Source organism: Ceratotherium simum, chromosome 37 (assembly GCF_057802395.1).
Source record: "Ceratotherium simum simum isolate JZ-2026a chromosome 37, ASM5780239v1, whole genome shotgun sequence".
Lineage (NCBI taxonomy): Eukaryota > Metazoa > Chordata > Mammalia > Perissodactyla > Rhinocerotidae > Ceratotherium > Ceratotherium simum.
In genome coordinates this window covers 28,991,175-28,997,286 of record NC_141936.1, presented here as the reverse complement: position 1 = coordinate 28,997,286, position 6,112 = coordinate 28,991,175, and the positions used below count along the sequence as shown (strand labels likewise).

The 6,112-nt window shown below is 37.6% G+C and overlaps 1 pseudogene; it reads left to right on the top strand.

The window, feature by feature from the left end:
• Positions 1–1,087: 1,087 nt before the first annotated feature.
• Positions 1,088–5,840, top strand: LOC101395761 (olfactory receptor 2L5-like; annotated as a pseudogene).
• Positions 5,841–6,112: the final 272 nt, after the last annotated feature.

Here is a 6,112-nt window from a genome sequence, read left to right as displayed (position 1 = left end):
GGTGAAGTACTCCTTCTGGTCATTAATTTTATTCCTGAGCTCATTGAACTGTCTTTCTGAGTTTTCTTGTAACTTGTTGAGTTTCTTCATGACAGCTATTTTGAATTCTCTGCTGGTTAGATTGCAATCTTCTTGTACTTCTAGTTTGGTTCTTGGTGAATTGTCATTTTTGTGTGTGTGTGTACCACTATGTTACTCTAGTTCTTGATGGTGCTTGATGAGTTTTTCCTCTGCTGACACATTTATGGTAGTAAACACATTTCCTATTTGTTTAAGGCTCTGGTTACTTTCATTCTGAGCTGCTTCTGGTTGCAGTTGAGAGTCTGCACTTTCCACCCCCCACTGCCTCTGCCAGAGGAGAGGCATCATCTGTGCCCTCCTTGTACCTCCTAGGTCGTTGGTGTCTTACTGGTTACAATGTCAGTGTAGTTGTGGGTATCACCACTGTGGTCACCAGGCTGTGAGCACCTCTGTTGTTTCTGGGGTTGTCTGGGTCTTGTTATCTCCCACAGGCTCTGTGGGCTCTCCATGTGCTCAGATGCTGCTTCCACAGGTCCCACCTGCACTGCTGCTTCCAGGTTATCTGAGGGCACTGACATGTTTCTGCCAGGGGCTCTAGGTTCACATGTTTGGCTGCCACTGCCAGAGGCCTGGGGTCTTGTGTGCCACCCCCACTGCTGGTAGAGTTGATGGTGGGGGTTTCACCACTGGTGGTTGGTCATAGTTATTGCTGCAGCTCCTAAAGCCTCAGGTTTCAGGCCCACATGCCGTGATTGGGGAGAGTTATGCTCTAAGCCATGAGAGCAGCTGTGTTTCCTGAAGCTTCAGGTCACAGGTGCACTCAACCACTGCCTGGGAAATCGTAGAGGCTGAACCATGAGCACCTGTGCCTCTCCCGCAGCCTTGGTCTCCAGTGCCAGTGCACATTTTGAAACCTCAGGTCATGTGAATCACCACCAAATCTAGGTATATTCTGTGTTTTGGATGCAGCACTCACTGCTAAAAGGGCTGGATTTGGAGGCTTTGCACCAGGGAAGGGTGAGGAGGCTGTGTCACAGGTATCTCATGGTGCCTGGAGTGTCCAGTCATGGCCCACTCTGATTCCTGGCACCTCTGGGAGTGTGAGTTGCCTGGATATCCGGGGCCTCCAGTCATGGGCATTACCTCAGTTTCTGGGGACACTGTACACAGACGGGGCCACATATCTTGGAACTTCCACTCTTGGGAGACACTGCTGCTGCTCCCCCTCATTTCAGTGCCTCCAGGATGTCCATTCCACCTACTATCAGAGGCGTAGATGTATGAATCTCTCAGGCATTCTGGTGTGCTGTGCAGAGAGCGTTTTGTTGGTCAGTGGATGTCCTACTGGTTGTAACTTAGAAGGGAGAGACAGAAAGAACAATCAATCTGCCATGATGCTGATGTCACCGCCCTCTTATTTTATTTTTTTAATTTTGAGCAGTTAAAAAGATAACACTCATTTCATAATTGCCAAAAACTGTTTGAAGGATAAGAAAAGATATGTCTTTAAATAAAACTTTAAGATGTAGATATTTGTATCTCTCCATTTAGTATTAAATTTCTATGAGGATTCAGGGAGAGTCACTTAAAATCTCTGAAACTTGGATTATCGTCTATAAAAAGTCAGTGGTTATATCACCCTCAAAATATATTTATAAGCAATTAAATTTCATTTAATCATGGCGCAAATCTTGACACGTATCGGGTTTTACCCAGTGGAGATGATCAATAAAAGTTTATATCTGTATCTTCTCTTTCATGTATGGACCTTCTCCAGGTTCAAGGTTTATTTCTCCAACTCACTAAGAAACAATCTGGTTGCTCCTTTCTTCTGGGTGTATTGTCATTAATACTGATGCCCAAACCACAAAGTTTCATTAGAATGTTAAAAAATCAATACAGGTGAAAATATTTTGTAAAGGACCTACAAATTGATTACTTAATGTTATTTCATTGGATGAAAGCAAAATAAAAGGGAAATGATCTATTTTTTTTTTTACATAAGAAAACAATTATCTCTTTTGACATTGAAACAGATATTTAATGACTGACGTTGCTTCCCTTTCAGATACAATACTTCTTTAAGTGATATCATATGACAGGTTATTGCACATAAGAACAGGGGAAGATAGATATTCAAAACGATGCTGAGTTGGCGGTTAGGTGATATGGCACCAAAGACAATTCTGACTTGTGATTTATTATTTCTATTCTGTGTTTCTTTTTCCTCATTGTTAAATTGGGATAATATTAACTACCTCATGGAATTTTTGTTGGATTCAGCCCTGTATAAAATATAAACGATAGAAGTACTTGCAATGTTACTTTCATTGGTAAATACTAATATTACATTTTCAATCTTGTCAGTAATTGAAAGTACTAATATAAATTATAATTTACAGTAGTCTAATATGCTGGTCTCATATTGAATCCAAATGCCAATTTATAAAAAAAAATTGCTTTCTCTGTTTTTCCTCTGCAAGTTGTCAGCAGCCACACAATAATTACAAATCAATTGTTCCATGTAGGCCCAGGATCCTGCCATAGATGTCTTACAGTTTATTTGGAAATTCACTTATTCAATAATTTGAGCAATAATGCAAATCATTAAGTCTGAAGTAATTTTATACCACTTTAATATTTTATTCAAATAATGAATGGAAATGGCATCAACAACACACAGGGTAAAATGATGATCTCATAACCCACTCTTCCTGACCCCCAAGGCAAATACGTCAAATTATTTTATAATTTTCCCTATATTGCTCTGATATTGTAAACACTATGCTTATCTTTTAATGCTTGATTCCTAAATCACAAATACCAGACTGTGATTTGTTACTCAGACTGTGGATGGGGGGCTGCTCCCTCCCTACATCACCACCTTCACCCTCTTCCTCTCCTTCCACACTCTCAAGGTAACTACATCCACTTGATCTGGGGACATGACTTGATGGCATTGTTCCATCTTCTAGAGTTTATTGGTTGTATATAAAAAATATAACATTATTGTGAAACCTGCTACTATTAATGCATACAGTTCTTCTCATTATATTACTATAATTTCTCTGAAGAAGTTGTTAGGATATTATCTATATAGCTGATATTGAGAATTGTCAAGAAATTGTTTTCAAGAAGATATTTACAGTTTTCAAGAAAATATCCTTTTATAAATTATTTCTCGCTTATTTTTCCGTGTTATTTGCATGCTATTTGAATATCGTACCTCATATATCACAATTATGAGAAAATGTTTTTTTGACAATACTCACTCCATAATTATTATGTCATATGAATTTTTAGAAATGTCCATAAGTATATGTTGGGTCATCTTAAACTAATTCTCTAATTCTATATTTTCTACTTGTTACACTGTTATTTAGTTGTTCTTTTCTTTCTGGTCCATTTTCTCCAATTTATCTTTTGAAAATTTCATTGAATCTATTGCATTAATTATTATCTTTTTTTAATTTCCAGAAGTCCTTCATTGTTACCTGGCACTTCCTGTTATATTCTACATGATATTTGGACTGTGGATTTAACAGCTTTTCGTATTTCTCTGGATGTGAATTTTTTTATAAAGTTTTCTTGCACTTTTCCTAGTCATTTTTGACTCAGTGTGTGTGTGTGTGTGTGTGCGTGCGTGTCCCTCTTTCATTTGGAGACTCCCTCAAAAGTCTGGTGACCTTTGCTCAGAGCAACATTAAAAGACTAAGTAATGCAACCCCTTTTTGGGCATAGCACGCTGAGTTTGCTCACTGATGGTATTCCCTAGGAGGAGAATCCCCCCACTCATGCCCACTAAGGAGAGTCACTGGATGCCATTTTCCATTCTCCATTCAGGTTACTGACTGTTTCTCAAAATTCCTTCATCCAAAAGGTCCTGAAATCTTTCCTCCCTGAGTCCCCTCCTCTTCTCTCTTCCCCACATTTTAAAATTATAACATATTTGCTTATTTGATATGATGTTAGTTAAGTTTTATGACAGAGAGGTGATAAATATATGTGCCTATACTCCCACACTTATCTAGAAATGGGAAGAGTTTTGAATTAATGATGGAAAGAAAAAAAAGAAATGAGAAAAAAAAAGTGCCATAAAGAAACGTATAATGCTATATAAGCATTGAGATCACTTTGTCAAAATACACAGTCTTCTTTTGGAAGAGTTTGAGCAGAGTCATGGGGGCTACAAAGAAATTTGAGTATAGATTCTCAGGAAAAGAATCGACTTTTACTTGAGCATTTGGAAGTTGGGTGAGGAGGCAGAAGAGAATGACTTGGCATAAATTGTATTTCGCATTAAAGTTTTATTGTAGATTTCTGGAAAGAAGAAGCAAATAATGATACTTGACATCTAAGAAGCTTGATTTGGCAAGCTTTTTAAGGAGAACTCAAAAGGAGAATATAGATCTGCAACCTGAGCTGATAGGGTACTGCAGTGTCAGAGGGATTAGGGCTTAAATATAAAAGAAAAAAATCATCCTCCAAGGGTCAAAAATGTATTGAAATATGGGTCTATTTTTTATGCATTTACATTGAGTTTTTTAGCATATATTTAAAGCATAAAGTCTAACTAACTTTCATAATACTTGAATTATGTTTGGAAATAAAAAATATGTATCCTAATAAAGTCATTAAAGAAATGTTTTATTCCTACAAATTTAAAGATTTCCATAAAATATTTTGGCCACAGATTTTTGTCTCATCAAGATTTTATCTATGAGGCAAAAACTGAAGTTTTTTTTCAAAACAGGTAATTTTGTTCTTCATATAAGAGCTGCAATGTTTCATGACTAAATCACAGTGTGACTATAACAATGCATTAAATAGAGCTTGTTGTTCTATACTAATGTAATGTTGCATCTGTCTTCAGGAAAATCTAAATGAAAACCCTAGGAAAAAAAACCATCAAACATCTACTATTTTCACCTTTTGGGGGTTATTCTACTATCAAGCATTGGCCTGTTCCTCTTCATTCTCATTGTTCTCATTTTCCTAATGGCTCTGTTTGGCAATGATTCTCCTCATACTCCTGGACACCCATCTGCACACACCCATGTATTTCCTACTTAGTCAGCTCTCCCTCATGGCTTGAACTACATCTCCACCACTGTGCCCAAAATGGCTTCCAATTTTTTGTTTAGAAACAAATCTATCTCCTTAGTTGGATGTTAGATTCAGAGATTCTTCTTGACTTTAGCAGGTTCAAAAGGCTTATTATTGGCATCTATGGCCTTATGATCATTAGGTGGCTATTTGCTTTCCTTCCACTATCCCATTCATATGAGCTGAAATGTGTGTGTTCTGATGATAATATGATCTTAGGTTATGGGCTCTATCAATTCGTGTGCCCATATTGTATATGCCCTCCAAATCTCTTAAGGCCAATCAAGAGCCATCAATCATTTCTTCTGTGATGTCCCAGCCATGTTGACTATGGCCTACATGGACACCTGGGTCTATGAGTATACAGTGTTTGTGAGTCCCACCCTATTCCATGTGTTGCCTTTTGCTGGTATTGTGTGTTCCTATGGCTGAGTTATCCTTGCTCTCAATCACATGTAATTAGCAGAAGGGATGAAGAAGTCCTATTCAACTTGCAGCACCTACCTCACTGTGGTGACTTTCTAATATATGCCTCTTGCTTACACCCATCTATGCTGAGATCTCTCTGATATCCAACAGAGGACAAACCTCTGGCTGACTTCCACACCATCCTGACCCCAATGATCAACTCCATGTTCTACAGCCTGAAAAACAAGGAGGTGATGGGGGCCCTGAGAAGAGTGATTCAGAAAATCCACTTTGTTAAAAGGTAGACAATCTACCTTAATCCCAAAGCCCTAGTTACACATCAATTCATCAGTGTCCAGTCATGAAGAAAAATAATGTTCCATGCCTAGAGAGAAGGAACTAAAATTAATCTAGAAGATTTAAAAAATAAGGGTTTCACATAATAATTGTATATTCTAAGCATCAGTTTTGTTTTTCTTTGTCATTCTTTTTTTCCATTGTTATAAAGGGAATGTATTTTCCACTAAATTTTGGGAGAATATTTCACTAACATGTATAAATGAAAATAGAAAATGCT